This window comes from Vombatus ursinus, unplaced genomic scaffold, assembly GCF_900497805.2.
Source record: "Vombatus ursinus unplaced genomic scaffold, bare-nosed wombat genome assembly UNPS02012179.1, whole genome shotgun sequence".
In the NCBI taxonomy this organism is placed as follows: domain Eukaryota; kingdom Metazoa; phylum Chordata; class Mammalia; order Diprotodontia; family Vombatidae; genus Vombatus; species Vombatus ursinus.
The window spans coordinates 12,464,250-12,485,002 of NW_020951957.1; positions in this window are offsets into that span (position 1 = coordinate 12,464,250).

Sequence of the window (20,753 nt, forward strand, 5' to 3'; positions counted from 1 at the left end):
GTATGGGCCTCTTGCTCACTGTTATATTCTTCTTCAGAAACTGTTATGGTTCAAAGCCACACAACACTGGTAGAATATTTGTACTAAAAAATACGGGCCTTTGTTCTGGGAGAAGCTTATTGTCATTAAAGAAGCTTGGCAGTTTCTTGAAGTCAGTTTCTTGAAAGCTCATCTAACTGTTTAATCCTGGGCCCACCTTATTCATTTATATTATTTATCCCAGATTGTCCATCTAACTCATGTTGTAATCTTTTTTTTAAATTTTAATTAATTTATTTTTTAATTTTAGTTTTCAACATTTACTTCCACAAGATTTTGAGTTCCAAATTTTCACCCCATCTCTCCCCTCCCCCCATCTCTAGATGGCATGCATTCTGAATACCCCTTCCCCTAGTCTGCTTTCCCTGCTATCTCTCCCCCCCCCCTTCCCCTTCTATTTTCCTGTAGGGCAGGATAGATTTCTGTATCCTATTTCCTGTATTTCTTATTTCCCAGTTGCATGTGAAAACATTTTTTTTTAAACATGTGTGTTTTTTAAACTTTGGGCTCCAAATTTTCTCTCTTCCTCCCTCCCCACCCACCCTCATTGAAAAGGCAAGCAACTCAATATAGGCTATACTTGTGCAGTTGCAGTTATGCAAAACACTTCCATAGTAAACATGCTGTGAAAAACTAACTCTATTTCCCTTAATCCTATCCCACCCCCATTTATTCTATTCTTTCTTTTGACCCTATCCCTCCTCAGAAGTATTTGCTTCTGATTACCCCCTTTCCCAATCTGCCCTCCTCTCTATCATTCCCCTACTCTCTTGTCCCCTTCCCCTACTATTTTCCTGTGGGGTAAGACAGATTTCCTTACCCAACTGAGTGTGTATGTTTTACCCTCCTTAAGTCAAATCCTATGAGAATAAGATTCACTCATTTCCTCTCACCTTCCCTCTGGTTTCCCTCCACTGTAAAAGGCTTTTCTTTTCTGGTTTTTTTTTTGTGAGATAATTTACCTTTCCCTTTCTCCTTCTCCTAGTATAATCCTCTCTCACTCCTTAATTTTGTTCTCCAGATATGGCCCCTTCATCTTCAACTCACCCTGTGCCCTCTATCTATCTATCTATCTATCTATCTATCTATCTATCTATCTATCTATCTATCTATTTTTATATATATACATACATATAATTTTTTCCCTCCAACTACCCTAGTACTGACAAAGGTCTCATGAGTTACAAATGTCATCTTTCGGTGCAGGAATGTAAACAGTTCAACCTTAATAAGTCTCTTATGATTTCTCTTTCCTGTTTACCTCTTCATGCTTCTCTTGAGTCTTGTATCTGAAAGTTAAATTTTCTATTCATCTCTAGTCTTTTCCTCAGGAATGCTTGAAAGTCCTCTATTTCACTGAATGACCATTTCTTCCCCTGAAGAATTATACTCAGTTTTGCTGGGTAGGTGATTCTTGGTTGTAATCCTATCTCCTTTGCCCTTAGGAAAATTATATTCCATGCCCTGAGGTCCCTTAATGTAGAAGCAGCTAAATCTTGTGTTATCCTGATTGTGTTTCCACAATACTTGAATTATTTCTTTCTGGCTGCTTGCAATATTTTCTCCTTGACCTGGGAACTCTGGAATTTGGCTACAATATTCCCAGGAGTTTTCCTTTGGGGATCTCTTTAGGAGGAGATCGGTGGATTCTTTCAATTTCTATTTTGCCCTTTGGTTCTAAAATATCAGGGCAGTTTTCCTTGATAATTTCTTGAAAGATGATGTCTAGGCTCTTTTTTTGATCATGGCTTTCAGATAGTCCAATAATTTTTAAATTCTCTCTCCTGGATCTATTTTCCAGGTCAGTTGTTTTTCCAATGAGATATTTCACATTGTTTTCTAATTTTTCATTCTTTCGGATTTGTTTTACAATGCCTTGATTTCTCATAAAGTCGTTAGCTTCTAACTGCTCTATTCTAATTTTTAAGGAAGTATTTTCTTCAGTAATCTTTTGGACTTCCTTTTCCATTTGTCCAGTTTTGCTCTTTAGGGTATTCTTTTCTTCATTGGCTTTTTGGACCTCTTTTGCCATTTGGGTTAGGCTATTTTTTAAGGTGTTATTTTCTTCAGTATTTTTTTGGGTCTCTTTTAGCAAGTTGTTGACTTGCTTTTCATGATTTTCTTGCATCACTCTAATTTCTCTTCCCAGTTTTTCCTCTACTTCTCTTACTTGCTTCTCAAAATCCCTTTTGAGCTCTTCCAAGCCTGGGACTGATTCATATTTTTCTTGGAAGTTTTGGATGTAGGAGCTTTGACTTTGTTTTCTTCTTCTGGTTGGATGTTTTGATCTTCTTTGTCACCAAAGTAAGATAATATAGTCTGACTCTTTTTGCGCTGCTTGCTCATAATCCCAACCAATTACTTGAGTTTTAAACTCTTTGTTAAGGTAAGAGTCTGTTTCCAATGTGGAGAATGTACTGTCCCAAGATTTGGGGGTTTGTACAGCTGTTTTCAGAGATACTTCTAGGGACCTGAAAATTTTCGGTTCTTCCAAGGTGCTATGATAAGGGGTGAGGTGTTTTCTCTCCACTACCACAACAAGCTCCACCACGCCAGTGCTCCTCCTCACCCCAGGACTGCCCCTCCAAACTGTGACCCAGATCCAAGAACGGGCAAAGCAAGAGATTCCTGCCTTAGCCCTAGTAAAAGATCCTTGCAATCCCCCTCTGATCAGCCACCAGATTCCCCCTCAATCTGTGGGCCCAAAGCTCAGAAGCCAGTTGCTGCCCTCGGGGCGGCTGAGATCTAGCTTCTTATCTCACTTCAGTAACAGACTTTTCCCACTGACCTTCTAAGTTGTCTTTGGCGTTCGTGGGTTGAGAAGTCTGAAAACCGCCACAGCTGCCTGTGATTCAGTCCTCTGAGGGCTGCTCCAGGGTCGCTAAGGTCTGTGCGCCCATGCCAAACTGTGCTCCTCTCCCAGCCCAGCGCGATATACCTTTCCGATTAGCCTTCCAGGTTGTCTTGGGCTGGAAATTTGTTTTACTCTGTTTTTTTGTGGGTTCTGCTGCTTTAGAATTTGTTTAGAGCCATTTTTTGTAGGTATTTGGAGGGGTTTGGGGGAGAATTCTAGCAAGTCACTGCTTTCCCTCCGCCATCTTGGCTCCACCCTCTCTCATGTTGTAATCTTGACAATAAACATTATTCATCCACTTGATCTGTCATAGGTGGATGATCAGATCAAATTCTTTAGACTGGTTACAGATTTCTTCAAGGAGATTCAGCATTATTCTGGGACTTGATGAAATCAGCCCAATGTCATTCCTAGATAGGGACATAAGGAGGATCTTAGCCCTCATAGGAAATTCTAATTTGACTTGGACTCTGTGCTTCTCTCTAATCAAGATAGCATAAGATGATGGAGTCATAGGATTTTGAGTAAAAACAGGCCTTAAAGATCATTCAGGTTAATATTCTCCTTTTACAGATGAATAAACTGAGGCCCAGTGAAATGAAGTGACTTGTCCAAGTCACAAAGGTTGTAATTAGCAGAGCTGGAATCAGAATCCAGACCTCCACCTACAAATCTATTGTTCTTTCAAGGCCTCACTTAAGCTAAGAAATGACTAGTTTAGACAAGGTCCTAGATAACTAGAACCACAAGTTTTCATCTGAGTAATTGTTTGTTTTTGTAGCTGCCATTAGCCTGTTAGGTCTTGAGTACATAGTAAAATCACAGTAATGATACTCTCACTCTGGAATACCTGCTTTTTTCCTTGCCTTCATTAAACAGCAAATACTGAGACACTTTGACAGTTCCTCTCTGTGTTAGTCCTCAATATTAATACTTAACATTGAAAATGGCACCTTAGCATGATAGCTGATAGATCTTCAAAAGTACCAGGCAACTCTATCCTCTAGAAGTCCCAGGGTAGAGCATATAACTTACATTTATGTAGCATGTTGAAGACTTTACAAAGCGTTTTGCTCACAACAGCTCTGAGAGAAGGGTAAGCAGTGTAAATCTTATACCCATTTTATAGATAAGAAAACTGAGGCTCAGAAAGTTTAAGAGACTTGAAATAGGGCCAGAGCCTGGGTCTCCTAAATTCCTGACAAGGGCTCTTTCCATCAGTCCACATTGCTTCTCATATTTTTTTTTTGTCTTTTGACTAAAGGACAGACACCTCCCTAGCTAGCTAATTCACATAGCTGCAAAGAACATTAAGGTTCTTTTTCCACTTCTGTTGTCAACATTATTTATTTTTTATTAGAATTTTTGCCTTGATATGGGCCATTTTTTTCCCACCAATAAATTAAAATGTGTTTGCTTTTGCTTTTCACGCTAGTGATTTAAACTCAGTCAACACTTTTGCTTGCTGACACCTCTAATGGATATTCCTCCCTGCAATTTTCCTGCAATCCTTGACCCTGGAGCTCCAGAGGGAAGAGTTTTTGATCTAGTGAATCCTTAACAACATCGTTTGGTTTTGATATGGGATGAAGCTCATTTGAGTTGACAAAAGACTCAGTTGACAAGGATTTGACAAAGTAAATAGATGGCCAAGAAATGTATTCATCTCCCAAAGAAGGTCTAATTCTGCTCAATATGGATAATATTTCTTTGGTTAAAATTTTCTCCCTTGTATCTTTGTTTAGGAGTCCTCCCCACCACAGGTATAAAAGATCAGAACTACTGACTTAAGATAACTTCTGAAAAATGTATATGAAGTTAGTAGCTGGATTACATTTTTCTGATTCTAATTCCATGACTATTGTCATCAGTACCATCTGAATATATCCAGTTTTACCATCTATACAAGAGAGGTTCCATACTGGGAAACATCAGGCTTACCCTTAAAGAGTAGCCCCTATCGTCTCAGAATTGGAATGCAAACACCCATCTAGATGTAAGGCAACCTTACTCAAGAATAATAAATTTGATGGTCGCTTAAAAGCAAAACAAAACCAATCAACCATGGGCCCTGAAGTATGAATTATTCACTGCAAATCAAAGCCAAAGCCCAAAGACAGTTGCTGAACTTCTTGTCACAATAGGAAAAAGAGAATTTTTCCCCAGTGATCACATCTTTAGAAATTCAATTCAATCCAATTCAGTCTAATTTAATTTAATTCAAGTGATTACCGTTTGCTAGAAGAGCAGGAAAACCCAGGTTCAAGTTTTGCCTCTGACAATTACTGGCCACATCATATAACCACACATCTCAGTGCCAGCAAAAACTCTCTAAGACTGTAGGTTGCAGTATGGTTGCAGATCTGCATGGGTGTAAGGAATTATTGCCTCACTGGGAATTCCTGGTTCTAGTGAAGTCACAGGAAAAAAAAAAGGAAATAAAGAAAAGAAGGAAGGAAAGAAGAAAAAAATAACAAAAGAAGGAAGGAAGAAGGAAAGAAAGAGAAAGAAAAAAGAAAGAAAGGAAGGAAGGAAGGAAGGAGGGAAGGAAGAAATAACTCTTGCTCTCAGGTTTTTACATTCTATTTTTATTTTGACTAAGTTTATAAACAATCCTGAATTCCTTGTGATGAACTGAGATAATGATATTAGTAAGGTTTCAAGGTAAGGTTTGGGAGCTGGATGGCCCAGATAAAGACTCCATGTCTAAGATTTTCTGACGGTTATGAGAAAATTTAATCATTTACAATATGGGAAAAGTATGAGCCCCATCTTACCAAACTGGACTAAATCAATCTTAAGTGTCAGAGGGATACTTTCAAGAGTGTGTCAACCCAGAGATTTAGATAGTCTTTCATTTACCAAGATCTTATGGATCCATAGGCAAGACATATGTTATATATGAGTTGGGATGGATCATTCCACATGCTGTCTTCTGTTCCCATTTCCCATCTGTCATCTTTCCCCTCCTCCCCCTCTCTATCCTAGTAAGGTGACTGAGGTCAAGGGTACAATCTATAGAAATGCAATGGAGAACAATCAGCCTTTGTAATTACAGAAGGATAGGTCCTTGGCTTCAGTACCATCTATACCCTGGCAATAATAGTAGTTGACATTTATATGCTTTAAATACATTATCTCATATCCCCTCAAAACAAGCCTAAAAGATAGATGCTACTTTTATCCTTCCCATTTTATAGATGAGGAAACTGAGGCTGAGAGAGGTTGAATGACTTGTCCAGGACCACACAGTTAGTAAGTGTCTGAGGCAGCTGACTACACATTCAGTGCTCTATATATGACACCAGGCTGCCAAGACAGATAATCTACCTTTGGCAATTAACACAGGGGTTTGCTTGGTTTCCCTTCTCTTACACAGACAGTGTCTTATTATCCATTAGAAATCTTACATTTTAGGGGCAGCTAGGTGGTGCAGTGGATAGAGCACTGGCCCTGGAGTCAGGAGGACCTGAGTTCAAATCTAGCCTCAGACACATAACACTCACTAGCTGCATGACTCTGGGCAAGTCACTTAACCCCAATTACCAAACCAAAAAAAATCTTATGTTTTGTGAAAATCACACTGTGTAAAAGATTTGGAATTGGAAGGAAAAAACCACCCTTAAGTAATGAACAGACAATTATCTTATAGGCTCTTACTGTAACAACAGCACAACAGGATTAGAATGGGGAGAGGCCTTGGAGATCATCCATTCCAATCTTATTTCATAAGTGAGGAAACTGAGATCCAGATAGACTTGCTTGCCAGAAGTTATATAGACATTAAGTCTCAAAGCTGGGTCTGGATCCCAATACAGTATCTTTTTACTACCTCATACTATATTTCCTTGCTCCCTGCCCCACTGTCCCCACCGAAGCCTCTCTTGCTCTAAAGGGGTCATTGAATCAAAAGCAGTGATTTCACCCGATTATTGAAGTTGAGAATAATAACTAAAAGAGAGACTCAAACCAGAGAGGACAGGCTAACCAGCAATTGTCTCAAAGACTCATCTCAAATGCTTACTTTCATGCATTTTGTATTCCAGCCAAACTAAATGACTAAATCTCAGGTTCTTAACTTGTCCATTCCTGGCTCTACTGTGCCTTTGCTTAGATCCTCTTTCTCATACTCACAATCTGCTCCAATAACAGCTAGCATTTAGGGAGCGTTTTTAAAGTGCTTTACAAATATTATCTCATTTTATCCTCACGAGAACCCTGGGAGGTAGGTTCTATTTGTATGTTGATTGTTGGAGCATAAAGCAGAAGTGAAGAAAAGACTACATCCTCATTCTTTTTGACTGAGTCTCAGTTTCCTTATGTGTAAAATGGGAATAATAGTAGTCATAGGATGTACCTCATGAGATTGTTGTGGGGAATTTATAAACCTAAATGTGCTATCAGTATGTGAGGTGTTCTAATTGTTATGTCAACAGGGATGGAATCTGAGGGCCTCACAATAGTTCAAAGTTAATGAGACACTCTGAGGACTTCCTGGTGATGGTGGTGGTGGTGGTGGGTATCATGAATGGAACAGAATTCCCTGACCTCCCCACACCCACACATCTCTAAATAAGCTTCCTTCCTGCCCCCTGCTACTAAAAGCCTTGGTCACGCATGATGTCTTTGGCAACTGCTCCTTGACTTAAAAAGCAATAAGGTATAGTTAGTATATTCTCTCAAGTCTTAGAGAGCCACTAGAGAAATGGGTTAAAAAATGACTACAGCACTTACCAGTTGGACAAATTACTCCAACTCTCTGAGCCTCCATTTTCTTCTTTGTAAAACTAAATGGTTGGATAAGATAAGCCCCCACTCCACCCCCAGTTCTATTCTTATGTGATGCTGATCTGATATGCATAAATTGTTGAACATAAATTGTTCATATTAAAACATAGTAGAATGGAACAAGGATTAGATTTGGAGTTAGAGGCCTGAATTCAGATCCCAGATCAGCTCCTTAGTATTTGTGAGACCTTAGACAAGTCATTTCAGTTCCCTAGAGCTTAGTTTTTATAAAAGGAGGGGATTAGATTAGATGACATCTATGGTCACTTCCTATGAACCCATGAGTCAGTCCCTCAAACTAGCATAGTTTAAGAGCCCAGAAGAACCTGGAGTGGGCTAAAAGAAATCAGGTTACAAACTTATAATCAATTATATACGCTAGTGCCCATTATAATTGTTTGTTGTATTCTAGACTTGGATATACCACAAATACAAAAATGGGACTACAAATATAACTATAACACAGAAAAATCTGATGTAGGACCATAGACTGAGTGCTAGAAGCGATCCCTGAGGTCATCTAGTCCAACTCCTTCATTTTAAGAATGAGGAAGAAGCCCACAATTAGCAGTCTCATAGCAACAGGGTTAAAAGGGGGTTTTACTAACCTGCTCTGTTTTTATGTATCTTTAGTTTTTTAGGGGGGGGGTTTGCCTTTCAGAAAAGAGATGTACATTAGAACCTTGGTAATTCAGGTGTAGTTTAAGGTCCGAATTATAGAATTCTTTAAGAAAAGCAGTTTTTATGATTTTTGAGTGATACCAGAACATATAAGTGTAGTCCATATTAAAAGCTAAGCTATAAATAAATACCAAACAGAAAAAAAAGTAAGTTCATGGAAAAAGGGTCAAGTCTCAGCAGCCTAACAATCCAATGTGTCATACCCATCACAAGGCTTTACGTTGTCAGAATTACCTGCTGGGCTTAGAAGCCCAAGGCAGATTGAAGGAACCCTTCATTTCCTGAACCCTTGATTTGAAAAAGCTACTGATGTTGGGTATGGATTTTTCTTACAAGTACCCTAATGATTTGCAGAGAAATACATTCTCTTGACATTTTTATTCCATAAGTCATGCATCTCATGTCTGATTATCACAAATTCTAAATTCCCAGGATCTGAATTAACCAGATTTTATTGTATTTTCTATCCATGGCACCTTCCATTTGCATAGCACTTTCTTGTATTATTCTTGAATGAATTCTGTGATGAAATTAGGGTAGGTATTTTACAAATAAAGATACTAAGGTCCACTGAATGAATGAAAAAAAAATCATTAAGCACTTACTATGTGCCAGGCACTGGCCATACAAATACAAAAATGAGACAGTTCCTGTCCTCAAGGAGTTTAATTCAATCCCATTTGAGGAGGGTGGTTCCAATAGTATATTGGAGATTTGGATTTATGTCAGAGGAAGTGGGCTCAAATCCCACTTCTGCTACTTATGACACACATAACCTTGGGCAATTCATTTCCCTTCTTGAGAATGTAAGAGGAAGATGATCTAGACCACCTCAAAACTGCATTCAAGATTCAAATCTATGATGCTCAGTTAAATGACTTGCCCATGGTCACATAGCTAGTGAGTGGTAGAAGCAAGATTTTTGCTCCTACCTCTTGACTCCAAGTCTAAGCCTCTTCCCACCAGCTGGGTCCCAATTACTGTGAATAATGGAATAATGAATCCCATGAAGTGGTTGAATTATTCAAATTTGCACTGCATGTTTTTATTGGGCTGGAAACAATTACCGTATTTTACACAAGTATAACTTTGAATAGTATTAATTTGGATACATGAAACCCTTTCATGGGATTCATTATTTGCACTAATAGAGACCTAGCTGTATTGCCTCTGTTGGCAAACACTAGCGTTTCAAATATGAGTGCTTGTAGTCATCTATCTGAGATGGATATAGCAATGACAAGACATAAATATGGCTTGATCAAGGAGCAGTATCCCACTCCCATAAATGTATATAATAGGTCTTAAATTATACCAATGAACTGTTTTGGGGTTTTGCACTATGGAGAAAGGATTATAGCAGTGATTTGCTAGCTTCATATTTGTATAGGCTCAGTGGTGTGCTGGAACCAGCTCAACCCAGCTTGCAAGAGTGAATTGTTAAATTTTCATTATGAGCACCTCCATCTCAGAAAATAGCAAATCCTACAAATTGAGATTTATTGTTTTATTGATTACCTAAACTTATGAAAGTGATGGAGAATATGCTAATGATGCCAGTTAGACAATAATCTTATAGAATGCTAATAATGCAGGTTAGACTTAAAAGTGTGTCATGGGTATATATGCATATATTTATTATTTTCTTAGAGCACTGGTTACTAAACATTTATCAGCACACCCTTGTATAGGCTCATAGACCATAGGGATGGAAGGAATTGAGGGATGGAAAGAAACTTAGAGATTCCCTAGTTCAACCTGCTCATTTTACAGAAGAGGAAACTAAAAGCCAGCAAAGTGAAGTGACTTGCCCGAAGTTGCACTGGTAGTGAGCAGCAGAACCAGAAATGGAACTCAGATGTTCTGTCTTCAAAACCAGTGTTCTGCCCACTCCACTAAGCTCTTTCCCTCTCTTCTCAGTTTTCAAAGCACTTTCACAGAATGTCATCAAGGGAAAAAAAGACCCATTGCATTAGTATGGGAGACACTGGTGTTTAAGTTACAACTCTACCACTAATTATGTAAATCTAGTCAAATCGCAACATCTTTCCTGGCCTCCATTTCCTCATCTTTCTAATGAGTAAAGACCCTTTCCAGCTCTAAAATTCTATCATTCTGTTATTTCATCTCCTTAACTTACACTTGAGAACAGTGATAAGTGTGGGAAGGCCAATGAAACTTCCCATGTATAGTGAACATGTTTGTAAGCCCAGATGGTATTGAAACCTTTTTTTTTTTCAAAGAGAAGGATGAAACTAATTAAATGACCTGTTCTGGATCCTTATTCATTCAGAAAATATTCATTAAGCAACTGCTGCATCGAGTACTATACTAAGCACTAGGAGAAATACAAAGTTTAGATGTCGAACTCCCTTGACCTCATGGAGTTTATTTTAGTAGGGGGATAAAACACAAATACGGATAATTATATATGATAAATGAATCAGAGAGATGAAAAATCCTATGAAGGATCAAAAGATTTTTTAGTTAGAAAGGATCGTAGGGGTTATCTAGGTGGTAGTACTAGTCACAGAATCACAGAATTTCAGAGTTGGAAGGAACTTCAGATTTCATTTGGTCTAATCAGGGGTGGGGAACCTGAAACCGCAAGGCCACATGTGGCTCTCTAGGTCCTCAATTGTAGCCCTTTGACTGAATCTAAACTTCACAGAACAAATCCCCTTAATAAAAGGATTTGTTCTAGGTCCTTTGGTGTGGCCTTTTGACTGAGTCCAAGTTTTACAGAACAAATCCTTTTATTAAGGGGATTTGTTCTTTGAAGTTTGGATTCAGTCAAAGGGCCGCACTTGAGGACCTAGAGAGCTACATGCAGCCTTGAGGCCTCAGGTTCCTCACCACCCCTGATCTAACTTATATCTGAGAAAGAATTTCTTCTACAACATATCCAGAGATGGTCATCTGGCCTCTATGTGAAAACCTCTAATGAGTCTACAAGCAGCTACATCTTGATGCAGCCCATTCTATTTTGGCATAGTTTTCACTGTTCATAAGCTGCATTTATTTATTTATTTTGGCATCACATCCAAATTTGCCTCTTCTGACCTTCGCTCCTTCTTCTGCCCTCTGGAACCAAAAACATCCAGTCTAATTCTGCTAGCTTCTGATGGCCTTTCAAGTGTATGGAGGTGTGCGGTTCTATCACATGCCCCCTTAGTCTTCTCTTCTTCACCTTAACCCCTCCCCTCACCAGTTCCTTTTTATGGTATGATCTCAAAGTCATTCATCATTCCAGTTTTCCTCCTAAAATTTTAGCAATGCCCAGACCTCTTATTTTCCAAATCAATAGAAGTTAAATGACTTGTCTAAAGTCATACAGATAAAAGTAGCAAAGCCAAGTCAAGGCTCAGTCCTCCTTTTCCAAAGCCCTTTCATCTACATCAACTGGTCCCAACCAGAGCATTCCAAACCAGAAATATTTCTTCTTTGGCCCAAGAGAATTTGCTTTGCCCTCTTATTTCTATGAATTGTTGTTTTTTTCCTGGGCCCTGGAAGATGAGAGAGAGAAAGAGAGAGAGAGAGAGAGAGAGAGAGAGAGAGAGAGAGAGAGAGAGAGAGAGAGAGAGAGAGAGAGAGGGAGAGAGAGAGAGAGAGAGAGAGAGAGAGAGAGAGAGAGAGAGAGAGAGAGAGAGAGAGAGAGATCAGTTCAGCAGTAAGAAGTTTTCAGATTTTGGTGATTTCCATTGACCCCTCCTCTAGGGTCTTGGACTCTTGTTTGCAACTTGCTCAAGAATTAAATGATGATAGGATGAAGGGATGATATCTCTTTTTTATGGCATCCTTTTTTGCTTCCTGACTTCCTTCGCATTTGGACTTCTGCAGAGATAAAGAGGAACAACCAGTGACTGAAAACCTCTTAGAAGGGTTTGGATGTTGTTGTTATTTATTTGTCCTTCATTCTTGAAAAGAACCATGACATGAGGAAGATGGTGCCATGACTTGCAAGTGAATTGGATTTAAGTGAGGAAGGACTGTGCAAAGTCACCAGCCTCACTTTCTCTTTCAGAGCCATCTGGTTCCACTGTCAATATATAGATCCAGATGACTGGAGATGGCCCCCAGAAGGGTTTGGATACCACACAGTCAATAGTCATGCCTTCATGAGTACTGAGGCAAACAAGGGAAGCTAGTATGGTCTGAAGGAGATAGAGTTCCATTTCTGGAGCAGTGATGGTGACCGGAAGCTATATGGAAAAAAGATCCAGGGTTTCTGAGTTGTCCAACTAGTGTGAATCTCATTGGGCTGAAAAAGAATACAGTAAGTGAAAAAGTATGCTTCAATCTGCTTTCAGCGTCCATCAGTTCCTTATCTCAATGTGGGTAGCATTTTCCTTCATGAGTCCTTTGTACTTGTCTTGGATCATTGCATTGTTGAGAAGTCATTAGAAGTTGATTATGACACCCTGCTGCTGATACCATGTACAATATTTTCCTGGTTTTGCTCATTTCACTTTGCATCAGTTTGCACAAGTCTTTCCAGGTTTTTTTGAAATCTTTCTGTTCAATATTTCTTACTGCACAATAGTATTCCATTACATTCGTATTCCGCAGTTTGTTTAGACATTACCTTGGTGATGGCATCTCCTTACTTTCCAATATTTTGCCATTCCAAAAAGAGTTTCTGTAAATATTTCTGCACATGTAAGTCCTTTTTCCTTTTTAATAATATTTTTGGGATAAGACGTAGAAGTGGTTTTGTTGGATCAAAGGGTACGCGTAGTTTGGTCAACCTTTGGCATAGTTCCAAATTGCATTCCAGAATGGTTGGATCAGTTCACAACTCCCACCAACAGTGCATTAGAGCCCAGATTTTCTCACATCCTTTCCAACAGTTATAATTTTCCTTTTTCGTCATATTAACCAATCTTATAGGTGTAAGGTAATACCTCAGAGTTGTTTTAATTTGCATTTCTCTAATCAAAAGTGATTTAGAGGACTTCTTCATATGCTTATAGATAGTTTTGATTTGTTCATCTGAAAACTGTCTGTTCATATCCTTTGACCATTTGTAAATTGGGGAATGGCTTGTATTCTTGTAAATTTGACTCAATTCTCTATATATTTCAGAAATGAGGCCTTTATCCAAGACACTTGCTGTAAAATTGTTTCCCAGCTTTCTGAATTCCTTCTAATCATGGTTGCATTGGTTTTGTTGATGTAAAAGCCTTTTTAATTTAATATAATCAAAATTATCTATTTTACATTTAGTAATGTTCTCTATTTCCTGTTTGGTCATGAACCTGTAACTCACTTAACTTCTTTTTTAAGGATTTGGATGCTATGCCACTTGGAACATATATGTTTTGTATTGCTATTATTTCATTGTCTATGATAACTTTTAGTAAGATGTAGTTTCCTTTCTTATCTCTTTTAATTAGGTCTATTTTTGCTTTTGCTTTGTCTGAGATCAGGATTGTTACCCTTGCTTTTTTTTTTTTTTACTTCAGCTGAAGTATAATAGATTCTGCTCCAGCCTCTTACCTGTACTCTTTGTGTGTCTCTCTGCTTCTGTAAACAACACATTGTAGGATTCTGGTTTTTGATCTACTCTGCTGTATGCTTCCATTTTATGGGAGAGTTCATTCCATTTACATTCACAGTTTTGATTACTAATTGTGTATTTCCCTCCATCCTATTTTTCCTCCTGTTAGTCCAGTCTCTCTTTTTGCCCTTTCCCTCCTCAACAGTGTTTTGTTTCTGTCTACTACCTCCCCTGGTCTGCCTTTCTTCTGTCAGTCCCCTCCCCCCTTTACTTAATCCCCTCCCCGCCTACTTTCCTATTGGGTAAGTACTCTATATTCTTATTAATTATATATACCATATATAATATAAATATTAATTGATATTATTTCTATATTCAACTAACTGTGTGTATTATTCCCTTTGTGAGCCAATACTGATGAGAATAAAGTTTGTGATGCCCATCACCCACCCTCCCATCTTTCCCTCCACTGCAATAGGTTTCTCTCACCTCTTCATGTGAAATAATTTACTGTATTCTACCTTTCCCTTCCTTCTACACTCAGTGTATTCTTCTTTCTCATAATTGTTTTTATGTGATTCCCTCAAATTCACCTTATACTTGAACCTTCTGTCAATGTATATTCCTTTTAGCTGTACTATTAGTGCTACAATTTTCAAGAATTACAAGTATCATTTTCCCAGGTAGGGAGGTAAACAGCCCATTGAATACGTTATGTTTTCTTTTCCCTTTTTACTTTTTTAGGCTTCTCTTGGGTCTTGATATTAGAGATCAAATTTTTTGTTCAATTCTGGTCTTCTTATGAAAGCTTGAAATCCTTCTATTTCATTGAATGACCATTTTCCCCCTTGAAGTGTTATGCTTAATTTCACTGGGTAGGTAATTCTTTGTTGTAGTCCTAGCTCCTTTGCCTTCCAGAATATCATATTCCATGACCTCCAATACTTTAATGTTGCAGCTGCTAGATCCTGTGTTATCCTGATTGTGGCTCCCCAGAATTTGAATTGGTTTTTTTTTCTGGCCACTTGCAGTATTTTTCCCTTGACCTGATAGTTCAGTAATTTGGCTGTAATGTTCCTTGGAGTTTTTATTTTGGGATCTCTTTCCTGAGGTGATCAGTGGACTCTTTTGATGCCTATTTTGCCCTCTGGTTCTAGGCTAGCAGTTTTCCTTGATAATTTCTTGAAAGATGCTGTTCAGGTCCTCCTTTTGATTATGGCTTTCAGGTAGTCCAATGATTCTGACTGTGTCTCTCCTGGATCTATTTTCCAGGTCAGTTGTTTTTTTAATGAGGTATTTTACATTTTTTTCTTTTTTTTTTCATTCTTTTGAATTTATTTGATTGATTCTTGATGTCTCATAAAGTCATTAGCTTCCACTTGCCCAATTCTAACTTTTAAGGAGTTATTTTCCTTAGTTAGCTTTTGCACTTCCTTTTCCATTTGGCCAATTGTGCTTTTTAAAGAGTTGTTTTCTTCAGTGGATTTTTGTATCTCCTTTTCCATTTGGCCAATTCTACTTTTTAGTTTTTTGCTCATTCTTTTTTGGCCTTTTCCCCTTCTTTTAAATTTGATCTATGCTCCCAGAGTGGAAGGGGCATTGTCTCAGGCTTCTTGTGCCAGGGCCTATAGGTGCTGGTTATTTGCCTGTTGCTGTTCTGATGTTACCCTGTGGCCTATGATGGACCCTGGTTTCTGGTACTGTGCTGAGGGGGTCAGGTGGGGAGTGGCTGGTGCTGCTGGAAGTTACAGGAATCTAGGAATCTAGCAGTTTACCTGGTGCTGAGCTGGGGTGTTAATGCTGGTGTCTGGCATGTGTTGAAGTTGGTGGGGGTATTTCCATGTTTCCCTGGGGCTATACTGAAGTGTGCGGTGGTCTGGTCACTGGAGGCTGCCTGTTTACCCAGGGCTATGCTAAAGCACATTGGGGGTTTTTTAGAGCTGGAATTGGCCATTCCTCTGGCTATGCTGTGGCACCATGAGGGATCCCTGGTGTTGGTGTTTGTCTGCTCCACTGCACTGGGACTCAGGATATTCTGCTGGTTTGCTGAGTTGGGGGCTTGCTGCTGGCTTGCTAGGACTGCCTTCTACTTTTATCAGAGTGAGATAGACTTTTCTTGCTGATCTTCCAAGTTTCTTAGGCTGAAAGATGGTTTTACCTCATCTTTTTGCTGGTTCTACTATGCCAGGATTTGTTTTGGGGTGCTATTTTATGTTTGTTTGGAGGTGAATATAGGAGAGTTACTGTGATTTACTACTTAGTCCACCATCTTGGCTCCTAGAAGTCCTCCTTCTTCCTTTTCTATGAGCCAGAATGCATGTTTTCAGGGTTACCAGCCAAACTCAAAGATTTGGAGGGGCAGTTAGACTAGGAGATGGTCAGACAATAGATTTAATATTTTAATATTGTGAACTATATCCATTTCATTCCTTAGATGAGGGATTTTTGTGTCATGGTCTCCTTTGGCAGGCTAGTGAAGCCTATAGATCCAGAATGATGTTTTTAAATACCAAAACAAAATACGTAATATTACAAAGGAATCACATTATATTGAAATACATTTATCAAAACATTTAAAAATATTTTGATCACATTCTGCCCTAGATTAATTTTAGCCTCACCGAAAAGCATTAGTAAAAGCTACTTTAGAATCATAGACATTGCAGATGTTTTGCCTTGATGGATGGTTTCTTCAGGATGAACACCCTCTGGTGACCAGTAAAGATACTGCAGGGATTTTTTTAGGAAAGATGTATCTTATTATCCTGTGTATATACCAGAGAGATTAATTTATTTGTCTGGGTTGTTGATTCAGGTACAGCATCACCTGGTAGGCAATTTAGATATTAACCTATCTTACTGGATAATTAATACAGTTATTACACTTTCTCTAAGCTTTGCAGCGCTTAAGCCATACAACCAAAAGCCTTAACTGTGGGATCAGTGTCACTGAGCAAAATTATTCTGGTCTCCTCCTATCACTGCAAAGTATAATACCAATCTTAAAAAAAAGTCAATCTGCATGGTGGTCTGGGAGTAAGTCTGAGCATCCTTTTCTGAAGTGTTCACTCTTCCCTTGGCAGATGGAGAGTACTTAGGAGAAAAGGAAAAGAAATAAAATATATTTTAAAGTGATCCAAGGCCTACAGCAAAACACTTTCCTCTTGTTTGGGAGTAGGCAAACACCAAACCCACAAGCCCTTACCTGCAAAAGTCATCTGTGGAGAACCTGAGGATTACAAATAACCTCAGTTCCTGAGCTCCTATCCCTTTGTTCATTTGAATTGCCCCTCTTCCAGGAGACTTAAATACTCATACCTCTCTTTCCCTGCTGTATGTATAGCAAAAGAAAATTCCATTCATCCTAATTATCTGGAAAACCAGACTTCAACATCCCCCTCTTGAACATTATTTATGACCACAAAACAACAACAACAGCAACAAACAACACCAGAAACACCTTAAGTATCTAAAAATTGGAAATTAAACGAACAAATTAGGAAAATATCTCCATGTAATGGAAGTTGTTCATTTATTTACTCAACAAATATTGATTATGTTAATTTAATACATTCATAGTCAGCCTCAAGCTACAAACACTGAAAGAATTCCTACCTTCTAGGAGCTTACATTCTACTGGGGGGCAGGGGGGATCATGTACACAAATAAGTAAATATACTTTTTTTTTATACTGGATCTGTGATTTCACTGGTATAGGGAATTCCTGATGAGGAAACTCCCTCTTTTGATGTAGGTTGGCACCTGCTCTGCAACTTAGTCTTAGAGGGTCGCTGTGGCTAATACAAAATATATAACAATGTAGTAATTGGGGGCTCTAGCAACTGGTGACAGCCTGGTGCAATGGAGAAAGTACTGGGACTCAAGTCAGTAGACCTTACTTCTAATCTCACCTCAGACATTCACTAGGGGCACTTCATTTCAAGTGAATGAAAGAATGAATGAGTGAAAAAGCATTTATTAAATAATTAACTAAGAATGCATTTGTTAAATAATAAATAGTGTATTTATTAAACATTTATTAAATAATAAGCACTAGGATACAAATAGAAAATCAGGATAGGCCTTGCTATTAAGGAACTCACATTCTAATGGGGAAGACAACACCTATGGGAGAATTCCATTGTAAGTCAGATGGAAAGGCCCCATGGTCCTTAGGATACAATGGCAAAGCAGATGGCATCTTTAATGTTATTTCTATTATATCCATTTATGATATTGAATCATTTTATAGTGCCAATGGCTTTGATAGTGAAAACTTTCTTTTCTGAGTCTTCAGTAGGTGTAGGGATTGAGCATCCCAAACTGCATCTCCATAAGGGTTGATTCCCTGCGAGGATTGGACTGGAAGCAGGGCCAATTGGTCTGGGAGGCACTGCTATTCCCAGGGCTGTTGGGCTTATGCATGGTCCTAGGGTGTCCCCATCAAAGTGGGAGGGAAGATGGTGGTCAAGGTGGTGGTGGTAGTGGTTTTACTTCCCCGGCATATGGCACTTTAGGATGCCTTGTTGCTTTCAAAGCTGGCTTACCTGCCCTGTTGGTGGCAGTTGGTTGGCAGATAATGAAGAAGGCTGACTTCTTCCCCATAGTATAGCAGTTCCCCTGGGGAAGCTGCACTAGAAGAAAGGCCAGTGATCTGGGGAAGAAGTGCTGCTATTCCCAAGCTCTTGGACTTACCTAGCTGTCAATGGCAATTGGTCCGTGGTTGGTGATGGTAAGGATAGTGGGTCTATTCTCTACAGGGCTTCCTCCCCTCCTTGTGGGCTGCAGAGGTAGTTTTCTCCTATATAAAATGAGCAAAATAATTCTTGCCAGTACCTTTACAATAACCCTCACAGAGTTATTGTGAAGCTCAAATGAGATGATGGATGCAAAGCTCTTTGCAAACCTGAGAGTGCTATGTAAATGTCAGCAAGTATTAGGATTGGGGATAGGGACCATACCTGTGATTTCATTGGTGTCATAAAGGACTTCCAGGTAAGGAGACTAACTCTACCAATGCAAGTCAGGACCTTTTCTGTATCTTATAGTTTTAGAGAGTTGCCTAGGGCACTGAGAAGTTAAAGAACTTGCCCAAGGTCACAGAGCCAGTAAATGTCAGAGGCAGGTGGAGGAGGGACACAAATATCTGGATAAAAAACACAATTTCTCTTGAAATATCAGTCATTTTGCATGAATTATCTAATAAGGTTTCTCAGTTCTGGTCTAAGCCACCTCTACCTAGTCTACCTAGTGCAAAACCTGTCTCCATTGGTTGCTATTTCTCTGTTTTCTGCAGCCTGCTGGTACTGTGACAAAAGGTCAGTGTGTCGATGGGCATGTGGGGTTTTCAGGCCGCCTTTCAATTGACAAAAAGTGCTTCAGACTGAATGTCAAGAGAGTAAACCTCATTCAGGTTACTCCCTGGGTGACATGAATTTAGTGTCAATGAGATGGACTTCCCTCTGATGTCCCTGGAGAGCAGAAGCCTTATCCCTTTTTTGAACAAGGATGGCTGCTGAGAGTCAGGCCAGGAAATAAAGTGGTGAAGTGGCTGGTACCTGACTGAGCTAAGCACCTATGGAGCATGTCTGGGTCATGTGGACACAGTGGGATGATTTGTTTCCCCTGAGAATGATGGTTCAGTGCTTCTGAGCTGTTACTATTATAGGGGGCAGTCAGGGAATTGAAGCAAAAATGTGTAGCCATCTACTTCCATCTAATCACAACTCTATCACTTAAGTTCAAGCCCTCATCACCTCTCACCTACCCTATTGTAATAGCCTTCAAACTTGTCTCCCTACTTCCAGCCTTTCTCTTCCAATCCATCCTCCACAACCTGCCAAAAAGGTCTTAAGACATGGGCCTGATCATAGGGTCATATATTGTGTGCTAGAAGGTACCTCAGATGACATTACCCATATCTTCTTTATTTAACAGATGAGGAAATAGAAATCTGAGGAAGTGTACTTGCCCAAGTTATACAAATAGTAAATGTTGGAGGCAGGTTTTGAACCCAGGTTTTGTAACTCTAGAGATAGTTTGCTATCTATTGTATATCATCATGTCCTATGTTTTTTCCCTATTTAAGAAACTTCAATTGTTCTTTTCCCATAGGAAATTTTGCATAGGCATATATTTCCCATCTAAACTCCTTAGCCTTAAATTCAAGGCCCTCTGCAATCTAGCTCCCATCTTTGTGTCCAGATATTTCCCTCTTCATGAAATGTATATAACTGCTCAACTGGCTTGCCTACCATTCTCTCTCTCTCTCTCTTTTTTTTCGTTGTTGTTTTTTGGTGAGGCAATCAGGATTAAGTGACTTGCACGGGGTCACACAGCAAGTAAGTGTCAAGTGTCTGAGGTTAGATTTGAACTCAGATCGTCCTGACTTCAAGGCCAGAGCTCTATCCACTGAGCCACCTAACTGTCCCTTGCCTACCATTATCTAAACTTGGCACTATCTCCCCTCTGCACCCATCCATACAAACTGGCATTCATACTTTGGATATAGTCCCTTCTCCTTTCTGCCTTTCAGAATCTTTTTCTTTCTTCTAGGCTCAGCTCAGAGGCTCCTCTGTGAAGCCTTCCATGATTCCCTCAGTTGTTAGTCTTTTTTTCCTTCCTCAATTTTTCTGTACTATACTCATTTGCACACATTTTGCATCCCCTCCTCCCCAGTAAAATTAATTGATTCATTGGTCCATACATTCAATAAGCCTACTATTTAAGAGCCTACTGTATGCAAGGTACTGGAGATACCAAGATAAAAACAAAACAGTACCTACTTTTAATTTAAGCTCTTTGAAGGCCAGGGCTGTCATGTTTTTTGCCTTGGTATTCCCGGAACCCACCACATGAGTAGACACTCATCATATACTAGACTAATTGCTC